This window comes from Pinus tabuliformis, chromosome 9 (genome assembly GCF_031772625.1).
Source record: "Pinus tabuliformis cultivar Carrire ecotype Pingquan chromosome 9, CPIR1, whole genome shotgun sequence".
In the NCBI taxonomy this organism is placed as follows: Eukaryota; Viridiplantae; Streptophyta; class Pinopsida; order Pinales; family Pinaceae; genus Pinus; species Pinus tabuliformis.
In genome coordinates this window covers 781,105,194-781,118,675 of record NC_142307.1, presented here as the reverse complement: position 1 = coordinate 781,118,675, position 13,482 = coordinate 781,105,194, and positions in this window count along the sequence as shown.

Genomic DNA, 13,482 nt, shown 5'->3' with positions numbered 1-13,482 from the left:
TATGCATTCTTGTGCGGGAGATACAAGAACTACACCTGCTCCTGCAGCTTCCTTAAAGCAAGCTCCATCAAAGAACATATCCCAGATTTGTGGGCCTTCTTCCTTTGTGATATGGCAAACCGGCTGTCTAAGCTGCATGGAGGCCAACTGGGATTCTTCTGCTTGAAGAATACAGGCCCCAAAATTAGTGTCAACGACATAAATGTGATGATTAGTAGGATTCCTTTCATTACTGATGATGTAAGCCAACTGAGCCTCTCTGTATAATCTCCTACTTTCACCTCCAAAAACTGGGACAGTGGCATAGGACAGGTCATTCTGCAATGTCCCACCTAATCTCTTAATCCATCCTCTGGAAAGTAGCATGCCAAAATTAGGGGGGACATCTGCTACCACAATATCCATCATCATGCTCTTCATGGGCAGCTGAGATAGGGTGATGGCTAGGTCTTTGATTAACCCCAAACATTTCACCTTTCTAGAGTCAAAAGAAAACAAGTCATGATATGGCCTAGTGATGTCAAGGCCCAGCTCATCCATGATAGCCTTGGGCATTAGATTATGGTTGGCACCTGTGTCCAACAGACAATTGTGAAGGATTTTGTCATGAATAGTCAAGGAGACATAGAATGATGGGGAATTGTCATCAGAATGCTCAATCATTGGGCTGAGGAAAACGACCAGTTTGTCATCTTACAGATTCACATAGTCATTGGATGCTTGTGTGGCTTTAAGCTCAAGGGCATCAAGGATGGGCTTCTTAAAAGATTCATTCTTCACTAATTCCATCAGAGGTATAGATATTTTCAGCTTTTCGATTTCCAATTCAAAACTAAAAGGAGAAGGGAACTTATCAGGGCCTCTTACCTCTGGAGCTAGAGCTTTGAGAATGATGGTATCAACTGCTGGTCGTTTTTACTTGTTATTTTCCTACGTTGTAGGGGTGGTAGCCCTTTGAACAGGAATTTGCTGGGCAGTATTCATCTTGGACCTTAGATTGTATCTGTGTTGGTCATCAGTTTGCAGAACAACCCCACCATCCCACTCTTGGCTGTTTTGGTCCTCGGATAGTGACTCTTCATATGCAGCTAGGGTCAAAAAAGAGGCACTGCCCTTGTCTTCCAGACAATGGATCTCATCGTCTTCCTCATACTGATCTTCATCCATGACTACATTCTGCAAGGGGGTCTTCATCCTTTGGTCTTCATTTGCATCTTTGTTTCTTTGAGGAACCTGCAACTGCTCATTAGCTCTTCTGTATGGGTTCAGATTTCTAAAAGCAAAGGCATTAGGAGCTCTTCCTTTCCCAGAGTGCTGCTCCATCTTTAGCTTAGAGGTTTCAGAGGCTACTAATTATATTATCTTGGTCATCTGATCTAACTTGGGATCTAAAGATGATGAAGATTCACCCCTTTGTCTCCTTCGATCAACATGTCCCTTGAGTTTCTCTGCAGCCATGATGTTGGATTCTACCTCAAAGGCTGCATCCTACATTTCAGCCAAAGTGGCTCATATTCTCTCTCTCAATAGTAGACAGAAGTCAGAATGAAAGGCATTGGCATAGGTGAGCTTAGCAGAGGTAGGGGTGGGTTTCACTTCAGCTGGTATCTTGATGTACATGCAGTTAAACCTTTTATTGAAATCAAATAGTGACTCACCATTTTCTTATCCCCCCAACACTTTAAGAATACATCATCTAATGTTTCAATATCTATTATAGACCTCCTGGTCAATTCCCTGAACCATTTCCTAGCCTCTCCATCTAGGCTTTGGACGAATACTCTCATCCATACATCATCTTCACTAGTGTCTAGATTGTCAACATAGCTATAGAATGATTCAAGATGTTCTTCAGTTGTAACCTCTTCTATCCCAGTAAAATTAGGCATTTATTTCTGATATTCTCCAGCAAGCATAGCATTCAAAGGAACGGGCAGTACTAGAGGTCCATACCTAGCAGCTATAATTCTCTCCATTTTGGTGGGTGCTTGTGGACCTGCCATAGTTGTGGTGGCTAGAATGGTATTGGAATTTTGAATGATAGAGGGCTGAGGGGTGACTGATAAGACTAAAGGATGATGGGTAGGAAGTGAGGCTCCCTTTGGGATTACAACAAAAGGAGAACCTAAAGAATCAGGAGCTTTATGTATCTCTGAGATTTTTCCTTCACTGCTAGTATTAGATACTATACTCTCAAAATGTATTTGTTCTATTGCAGGATTTTCTTGAAGATCTATAAAACATTGTTTGGGTTTACCTGAACCTAATGCTCCTCTCTGGAAAGCCTTCCTTTCTATGATGATCATTTCAGGGTTAGGTACTAGGTCAGCTTGTGACTTCTGAGGATTTCTCTAAGTATGCCTTCCAAACTGAGCCAGAATTATGGAGTGGAGTTGCCAAGAGGTTCGTCCCCTAGTAGAGTCGCCAGATAGATGATTACAACCAGAATAGTGCCTAGACTTTGTCAATCATCAAGGTTGGATCTGTGTTGTCTCCTAGGGAAGCTGAGCTTCAATCTCCTCTCCCCGGCAACGACGCCAATATTGTTATCACTCCAGGAAACTCTCCTAGGTTGTAGCTCGAAGATGCATGGTAACATATAATCTTCAATATTGTTCTCTGAAATAATGGCTTGGGTCAAGCCAGATAACCACTTTGACTTTGTTTTTACTCAAGACATGCATGAACACCCTCAGCCTACAAGGAATTAGACCACCAATGCTCAATAGTTTGTAGATTAGGTGAATGAATGGAGAATACTAACCATACCAGTAGATACATACATAAACATATGATGGCCAGCTACAGAAAGTAAATGAAACTTGCAAATATAATACATCAACGCAGAGATAAGATGACAGTTATCTGGCATTAGACACAAAAGAAACCTGAACGGCCTGTTCAAGTGCAAGCTTAGAACAGAAGAGAAATTGGGATATTGAACATATGACAGCAAAAGAAGCTTGTATTACTGATGAATGAAGATGAGAAGCTTGAGTAGCAAAGTCTCTATAGTCTCTAGAAGTTGAACCCTGATTACATCTTACTTTTAGCTATTTATAGCTCTTTACAATGCTCTCAAGCTTTTTAGGGCTTGAGGTGTCTTAATATATTTCTACTATCTTTAACTGCCTGATTGTGTACAAGGACACAATTCTCCTTCCATCACGAAAATGGTAATTAATTATGGTACAATGCTACCCTATTAGGTGGCTAGCTTGATTGTGCCAGTGAGGCTCCATGACTACTTAATTCTGTTTTCCTGTATCGTGTTGCATCCTTCATCTTTTGGCCATGATTTTGGTTGATTCAATTCAGCAGCCTGACTATTACAATACTGACAGAGTCAACCACCTTCCTCCTCAGGTAACTGATAGGAAGTGGAGTATGAGGTGCATGGATGGCAGAGGACAGGTGGGTAGCTGTTGGATGAATTACATCGAACGAGTAGAGTAATGGAAAGGTGGTGAAGGACAAGCATAAGCAGTCATGAACGAGGGCCACCAGATCAGAAGGAATGGATGGAAGAGATTGATTGCATGAGGCTTGTATCCATGGCGGGAGCAGCTAAAGTCCGAGCCGTTAGATCTCGGGTGGACAGATCTGGTGGTAGTCGGGTGGAAGAAGTGCTCGGTGAATAATGGTCGGGGGCGGTTTCCTAAGGCAGGAGTGGTTTCCATCGGATGGGCATCGAGTGGTTAGTAGTAAGTGTCAGAGCCCGCCTGATTCCACTTATCGGAAGACACGTAGTAGCGGAGGAGAGAGAAAAACCGCCTTTATCGGATGGGCATTCCTCTCGCTAGTTGCCCGCACGATATGAGGGACAGTCATTAGATATAGCAGGATTTATCTAACAGCGGAGATTGATTGAGCATGTTTTGTTGATCGAGTGAAATGTGGGTCATTAGATCGGTAGGGGAAATATCAACGACGGAGGGAATATGGAGGTATGGGATGTCCTCGAAAAATGTGTGGAGAGCGCATATGGATGGAAAGGTAAGGATTTTTAGGGGTTTTGGGTTAATTTATTTAAGTCTAAGGCGGAAGAGGGTTTGCTATGAAGTGAGGGTCAGGTTAAGATATGAGTGGAATAGAATGTAAGTGGAAGAGTGAGGAAAAGTGGAGTGATGGCGCGTGTGGGGCCCCCTTCTTGGACAGCAAGGAAAACCATCTTCTTCCTTTAGTCTTCAAACTAGTGGCGCTGCACCTCAGGGCTAACACTGACCACGCTGCAATCAAATATTTAATGAACAAACAAAATGTGAATTCTAGAATCATAAGATGGTTTCTTTTATTATAGTAGTTTGATCTAACTATTGTTGATAAGCTTGGTAAGGAAAATGTGGTTGCAGACTTTCTATCTAGGATAAATCTGCCTGCAAGTGAAGAAGGAATGGTGGATGACCAGTTACCAGATGAGAATTTGTTTGCTATTTCAGTTCTCTCCCCATGGTTTATTGATATAGAAAACTATTTGGTATCGTCACGGTTCCCACCAAACTTGCCCTCCAAATAAAAAAGCAAGATAGTTAGGAAAAGCGCCCCCTTCACCTGGATTGGGGGCAGTCTTTTCAAACTTGGCCCAGATCAAATCTTGAGAAGGTGTGTAAGGGAAGAGGAAGTTTTTGACATCCTTTTGACCTGTCATGATGGGCCTTATGGAGGGCACTTTGCAGCAAAGAGGACAACATTCAAAGTGTTAGAAACGGGCTATTATTGGCCCACTCTTCATTAGTATGTGAAAAAGTACATTAGTCAGTGTGAGTGGTGCCAGAGCATGGGAAATCCTACTCCAAGAGATGAAATTCCCCTATAACCTCAAGTGAATTTCGATCCATTTGATAAGGGGGGCATGGACTTGATTGGGCCTATCAACCCTCCTTCAAAGAAAAAATAGTACATTATTGTGTGCACTGACTATTTGACTAAGTGGGTTGAAACCAAGGTGATTAAGGCAGCAACAGAAGAGAAGGTGGCTGAGTTCCTAAGGGAGAATGTATTCTACAAATTTGGGTACCCTAGAGAGCTAGTCACAGACTAAGGCAACTAGTTTCCCACCAACATGATTAAAGAACTGCTCAGCCATCACAAAATCAAGCATAGGACCTCCACTCCTTATCATCCATAAGCTAATGGGCAAGTGGAGGTGAACAACAGGGCACTGGAGAGAATCTTAACCAAGGTAGTGAGCAGTAGCAGGAAGGACTGGGCCGAGAGACTAGTTGAGGCCACCTAGGCCTATAATACAACATGGAAGACTACCATTGGATTTACACCCTATGAGCTAGTCTATGGGAAAAAGGCTTTGTTATCCATTGAGTTTTAATATAACACATTGAGGATGGAAGCCCAACTAGATTTGGATCTTAGTCATGCATAGAAAGAAAGATTGTTCCATTTGAATGGCTTGGATGAATTTAGAATGCAGGCCCTCCTACATACAGAGATAGTTCAGCTTCAGAGGAAGATTTGGCATGATAGACATATTAAGGAGAAGCAATTTCAAGAGGGTGATTGGGAATTGTTATATGGTTCTAGGTATAAATACTTCAAGGGAAAGCTAAGGACAAGATGGCTCGGACCTTATGTGGTGGAAAGATGCCATGATAATGGTTCAATACAAGTCAGAACTATAGATGAAGAAGCCATTCCATTGCTTGTTAATGGACACCGATTGAAAATGTACAAGAGGCCTTTATCAAAACAAGAGTTCATTGACAATATCAATAAGACAGTGATGATGGTGGAGCAAGTTCCAGCTCCTCCCTCATTAGGTCACTGAAAAAGAGAAAAAAGTAAGGACTAAAGTGAAAACCTCCACAAGGCATCTGAGTCCCATCTTTCGGTTGAAAACCTCGTGAGGTAGCCCAATGATGGAAAAAAAAAGGATCAGAAAAAATAGAAAGAAGAATGAGAATATCCCTAGGTGAAAACCTTCCTTGAGGCGGCTAGTGAAAACATCTAGGGTGAAAACCTCTTGAGGCGGCCTAGGTGTTTTTCAAAGAAAAAAAAGAAAAAGAGATAAAAGACATAATTGTTGTTTGCAAGTGGGCGAGAAAGACAATCAAGGAGAAAAGAGAAGATCCAAAGGGAATCTTGCCTCACATATATTCATCTCCTCCACTCCTTACCATGCATCTCTCCATCAATTCCATTGTTTTTTTCACTTCATTTCTTCTATTTAGGCGAAGACTATGTTTTCTATAGGATCCCCTGTATTCCTACAAGATCCCCAAAAAACCTATAGGAAGTAATCCGAGGGTGAATGGTAGGTTGGTTAGGTCCTGTAGTAGCCTATCCCACAGAATATCAATCATCATCTACAAATCTTCACTAGGATGATCCAGGAGCTCCAGACAATAGACAGAAGAGGAGGAAGAAGAATGACCATGCAACAAATAAATAACACAACACCTCTGATCTTCGACAACTGCAGCATGGCATCGAGATCACAGGTAAGTATCACACTCACTCACACATATGCATCATGTGATTAAAAGTTGTAAGGGTTACAAGGTAGTTGATTTATGAGCGAAAAGGTGGCCAGTTAACTTGGCCACCTTCGTTTAGTCATCACATACAAAATCAGGTGTCCTCTCACACGTGGCTGCAGTGAACTCAAAGACAAAGGAGGAGTAGGACAAGAAGTGGTTAACTTCGGATCTATGAGGTGGGAGCTGATTACAAGGAACCTCACCCCAAAAAGTGATAAAGGGAAACAAAACATTGTTTGCATGCATTCATGCATTCCACCTCCTCAAGACTCCCTCACGCAAGTCGTTCTCATAATTCTGGTCACCCACCAGAATCAAGGATCCATTGTTTTGCAAGAGAATTTCTACAGGAGCATGCATAGGAATTCCTACAGGAACAATATACATGAGCAATATACTGGATACATAGAGGTAGTCTACAGGATGGGCAGAGAGGGGTTCAAGAGGGAATATCACAAGAATTTTCCACTGCCACCACTCTAAAGAGGTATGAACTAAAAATCCATCCCCATTTACAAGTGAATGAACTAGAAATGATCTAAAATCTAGTGGATATAACAACTGTGGGAGGTGAATTACATACACAGGAAACTCCTTTTTCTCTTGAATTTAAAATTCTTATGTCAAACCTCTCGTTTCCTCCTCAAGCCTCATAAGTAAGATGACAGGAGGGTTTAATAGGAGAGAACCCACAAACACTGTGAGGATACACCAACACCACCAAGTGCTTGAAATCTTTATAAGACACCAATGGATGGGGTTTTCCAAAAAATTCACAGGGTATGATGATGAGGTGGCTCAAGAATTTTCTCATTCCCTCACTCCACACAACAGAATCCATGACACTATTATAGTTAGAGGACTCACTATAGATCTCACCCCAGAGCTCATCAGTAGGGTCACGACACTTCCCCTAACTCACCAATCACCTATGTAAGGAGGCCTAGTACTAGATCAAATTCCTAAAAGGGTAAGGCCATCCTACGGGATCCACAACAAAAACTACAGGAAGCACAAAAATTGGAAAGCAAGGTAGGGGAGCAACAAGAAACAAAAGAGGAAGACATTGGCAACGTGGAAGAGAAGCTCAAGGAAATGGGAAAAGAGCTAAGTGGCTTAAGGGACAAAGAAGAAATAATGAGAGATCAACTTGAGAAGGAAAATGCATGGCTGAGAAGACAACTGTAGGAAAGGGAAAACCAACTAGCATGTATGGCCAGCCTCTCCTTGGAGGCCATCCAATGTAGGATGCCAGCTAAATCCTATGCTCTTTACCTCAGAGAACAATGGCTGCAATTTCAAATTAAAACACTAGCACAAAGGGGCACCATGCCATTTCAGGACTACAGGTAGTTTATTGATCTTTATGATCAAAGTACACTAGAGGCTAGGGAAAAAATGGATGAGTTTTACTTGCACAACAAATCCATCATAGACATGAATGTTTGGGATCCTAATGCTGAGCTAGGAGATCTACAATTAATGGCTTTGGCATCATGGATGAACCATGAGGAGTCAAGGGCTGCAGAGATGAAAACAATAATGTCCAGAGAGTAAAATGAACCTCTTTTCATCAGAGCTAAAAAATCAAATCCCAAGGCCCTAATCAACACCCATAATCTAATTGCAAATGATCCTCAGCTGGCACCTAGATATCTTGCTGCCCAAGAGCAAGCAATTTCACATTTTAAGGATATGTTTAGGCTGCTAGGAGATGATAGTATACATGTCTGCTTAAGGATATGGAAAACACTACCACACAACTTGAAGATAAGAGAATATCACTCCCCTCAAAGGTTGAGAGAGGAACTCAACAAGACACCTATGTATAACCAAACAATGCAAAGGTTGAAGGTCAATTGGATAGGCCTAAAACTTAGCCCACCGCTACTCCTATGGATGCTAGAAGGGAGAAAAGAAGAAGAGGAAAAGAGGCAGTGGTAAGAAGTAGAAAGGAAAGCAGGGTTCTATGAACAAGAAGAAGAGACCACAACAGAGGCATGGGATGTTAGAGAGGCTACTAGAGCCATGAAGTACATGGACATTGACTAAGTTGCTCAGAGGATGAGCAACACTTTCAGTAGGGGGGTGATGATGAGCCTCATCATTGGGTAATTATATGGGCCTGAATTCACCTCCTTGCTTAGCCAAACCAACTATTCTCACAACTTATTGCATACTTTTGATTATATTTTGTTTATGAGATGAGTTAGAGTTGGATATTTTGCTTTGTGGTCTAATGTGCATTTAATGCAGGATTAAAGGATAAAATAAAGGAATTTTGGCAAAGACCTTGGTCAAAACTCGAATGGGACAAGGGAGAGGAATTATAGGAGGTAAATCCTCCTCATTTACTACCCCTCCATTCGAATATTCCTCCATCAGCTCGGAGTAAAAACGGCCAAATCATGAGGACTAGAAGGTAGCCGAGAAAGTGAAAGTCAAAGCACTTATTTATCTCGATTTTGGGAGCTGAGAGTCCCTAATTTTAAGTAAGTCGTTGTAGACTTCAGTTGTATAAGTAGAGAGGCCTAGGACCTCAGTAGGATTTGGATTTTTTATTGTAAAACTTTATTCTATTTTCGAGCTACAAGACTTGTGACAATTTTTTATGTAATCCATTGTTTTGATAATAAGAATGAGTTTTGTTTCAAGCCAGCACTGAGTTAACTCAAAGGGCTTAAGCTCTTGGGTTAGGGCCTAACCCTATCATCCAAGCCTCCTCTTTATTTTACATGTATGCTAGCATAGATTCATGGTTTAATAGTCATTTTCTTAAGTAGTTGCATTTCCATTACAGCAGTGTAGCGTAGATTGGTTGTGTTTTAGTTTTCTTCCATTTATGCCTTCTTTCAATTAGTAGGTTAGAAAGGAGAAAAATATCCCCTTAAGGTTGTCAACAGGTGTCTCGACTTCACCTCCTTCCTCTGGGACCATGACTTCAGGAAGAGACCCTTCAACAACCCCAAAAACACATATTTCTAGTTCTCGCATGAGCTTTGAAGTTTGTCGTCTTGATTCAATACTTGGTTCATTTCATCATTATCTTTCTGTAATAAGATCTCACTCATATTCTCATTTCCTTCAACACTTTATTCATGCATAATATATGCGGAAGCCAATAAATCACGCCTTAATTAGATTATACCTGTAAATCTCCTTATCGTCCGATCCATAACAAACCTGACCAATCGCCATTAACCGCATGTCACATATGCATTTCAACGTTTGACTTTAGGCACTCTCAAGCTCCACCATCAATCTATTTTGCTTGATCCAATGGCTATTGTGTCACCCGCCCACCAACTAGCTTGGCCAATCTCCACCATTGATCAATCCTGCATGATCCAATGGCTATCGTGCAATCTTGCGTGAATTATTGCACGACCGATACCTGACCGAGAGCACGCGAGAAAAGTGGTTTTCCTGCGCTACATGCCACTCACTTAGGCTAATCGCATAAAATTTATGAATTCTGCTTACAACTCTTAGGGCACACAAGATACTGCTTACCACCTATATTCATTTCAACGTTTGACTTTAGGCTCTCCACATCTCCACTGTCGATCTGTTTCGCTTGATCCAATGGCTATCGCGTCACTCACTCACTAACTAGCTTGGTCGATCTCCACCGTTAATTAATCCTGCATGATCCAATGGCTATCGCGCAGTCTCGTGTGAATTCTTGTACGACTGATATCTGACCGAGAGCATGCAAGAAAAGTAGTTTTCTCGTGCTACGTGTCACTCACTTAGGCTAATCGTGTGAAATTTAGAAATACAACTTATAGCTTTGAGGGTGCGTGAGAAACTATTTACCGCATATGAAGACTGCTCCATCATTCCGCACGTTTTCCCCCTTCTGCCGACATGTGACTTGATGTGGACCATCCATCTATTCACTTACTCTCCACGATAAGATCTACGTCGCTCATCTTTCGTTAATCTTGTTCATTGATCGATCCATCCATCTATTCACTTAATCCCCTACGATAAGATCTCCGCCATTCATCTCCCATTAATTCTGTTCGTCTATCTATTCATGTAATCTCCTGCAATAAGATCTTCATCGCTTATCTCCCGTTAATACTATTCCCGACTAATCCAACGGTTCCCGTGCACTGTTGCTTCATTACGTCTTCCTTTCACTAATTTCGATCTTCGATTGCTCTTCCGCTTGACTCCTTCCTGAACTTTGTTCTGTGTATCATTTAAACATTGCCACTCCATAGACCTTCTATCCATCCTCAACGACCTTCCATCCGCCTATCACGTCTATAGGAACACTTAAATTGCATGCTTGATTTTACCAAAAAAAACCAAAAAAAGAGTGAAAATAGATTTAGTTTAGTTTCCTTGCTTACACATTACTTTGGTTTGATGCTCTTTACTTCTGTAACTTAGATAGCAGCATTAGGATAGTGTTGATTTAGCAATTCTGCTTAGCATAGTTGTTTAAATGGTTAATTAGGATATGATGTGATTTAGCATTACTTGTCGTTTTCTTCATTACTACAGTAGAGTAGCTCTCTTAGAATAGATTTTCTCTTCTTCCATCAAAGAATGAAGCTTCTTCCGACTCTGTAGAAATCTGGCTTGGAACCCCTGGGGTCTCTCGCCAGATGAACAGGGACAACAGGCAGGACCTTCACTTCTACTTGTGCATATAGCACTGTCACCTCCAAGTTTGTACGAAACTCAGTTTGATAAGTAAAGCTGGTAGCCCAGGAGTTGCAACATCCTTGCTGTAATACTGGCGCTCATCACAGATTGGGACGCAACTATGAATGAATAATATCGTTCTTTATTAGCAAAGGATACATAGGGCCTTGTTACTCCTCCAAAGGGACAAAAACTTGTTAGATGCAAATGGGTTTACAGAACCAAGTTTGGACCAGATGGAAAAGTTGATAAACATAAATCTCTTCTTGTTTCTAAGGGTTTTTCACAAGCTCAAGGCATTGAATATACTGAAACCTTCTCCCCTATTGCCAAAATGAACTCTTTTTGCCTTGTTCTTTTGCTTGCTATCTCTTTCAAATGGGAAGTCCATCAGATGGATGTTAAATATGCCTTCTTGCATGAATCTTATATATGGAACAACCTCCTGGTTTTATAAAAAAATAATCTAGCCTTGTATGTCGGCTTAAGAAATCCATTTATTGTCTCAAACAAGCCCCTCGGGCTTGGTATGCCAAAATGGATAGCTTTATTTTAGATACTAGCTTTTCTAGGTGTCATTATGACAATACTGTCTACACCAAGAAAGTGGGTAAGTCCCTAATCATTCTTGTTCTTTATGTTGATGATCTTATCCTTACTGGTAGTGATCCCAACCTTATAAACCAAGTGAAGTCTAGCCTTAAAAATAGGTTTGAAATGACAAACTTAGGACACTTGCATTATTTTCTTGGTCTTCAAGTCTTGCAATCCAAAGAAGGTATTTCCCTTTTGTAGTTTTAACCCCATATAGAAATTACCTGCATACGAACTCTAAAAACAAAAAATAAACAATGGCGAGAGCATAACACATAAAACAAATATACACATAGATTTTCTCCTGGATCCCAAAACTAGGACTACCATATTGATTTTTCATTATGTTCTTTTCAATGTTACAATACATATATATACATGTTGAAGCATCCATAAACCCCAATTCATTAACCCTATATTAGAACATAACGGTAGTTCCCTTGACCAGATCTACAAAATACCATGGACCGAAAACCATTGCACCCAAAACCATGTGTGAATTCCATGCACAAAACCATAGGTAGGTCCGCCCACCTATTAGGGTGCAAAAGAAAATTTCCCAGGGCACTTCCGCTGACCCCATAAAGGGGGGCTACCTCCCCCCTCTATCCCCCTGTTGTGCCCGATGCAACAAAGGGGTGGATCTGCCCCCCCTCTAACCCCCTGGTTTGACTACTGGGGCTAGTAGTGGAAAGAATATAACACAACCCAACACCTTTCTCATTCCAAGTATGTCTGTGATCTTCTATGCCACTTTCACATGGAATACTGTAAGCCAGCCCATTCTCCCTTTCAATCTGGAGTCAAACTTTCATTCACTTTTACTTCCCCTGAAATTCATGCTACCTTATACCATTATCTTGTTGGAAAACTTTTGTATCTAACCTATAATCGTCTTGAATTTTCCTTTGTTGTTGGCCTTGTTTCTCGATTTATGCACAAACCACATGAAAGTCATTGGAAAGTAGCTAAAAGAACACTTTATTATGTTCAAGGTATAGTTCAGTTTGGGATTCATTACAGTGCAGAAGCATCTCCCTTATTGGTTGGTTTCACTGATTCTGATTGGGTTGGTGACCCTTATGATTGGAAGTCTACTGCAGGTTATGTCTTCACTCTTGGTTTTGGATGTATTACATGGGCTTGCAAGAAACAAAGTGCCATTTCTCTTTCTTCAGTAGAAGTAGAGTATCGTGGCGTCGTTGAAGCTAGTAAGAAAGCCATGTGACTTCGTCAGAACCTATCAGAGTTTAGTTTTCAACAACAACATCCTAATACACTTTGGTGTGATAATCAAAGTTCCATTCAACTATGAAAGATCCAATTCAACATCATCACAACAAACACATTGAACTAAACATGCACTTCATCAAAAATATTATTCATGACCATGTTCTTGAAGTGAAATATTGTTCAACCTCTAATAAAGTTGCAGACATCTTTACAAAGGCTCTCACAGAGGTGAAGTTTACTAAACTTTGATTTATGATTGGAGTTCAGGAAGTTGTTATTACGGGGAGATGGGATCTAATGCCTCCTTCCTTGTCCTATTGTGTCATCTTTGTACATCCTTCAATCCTATCCCAAATTGTTCTTAAGGGGGGATGTTAGGATATTCCAACACATAGGAAATAATTAATTATAACTTTGTCTAGTGTATAGTTAGCGAAAATGTGTTTTTTTAGTAGGTACTTTTTGTAACATACAATCTAACGGTAATGGTGTGTTCTAG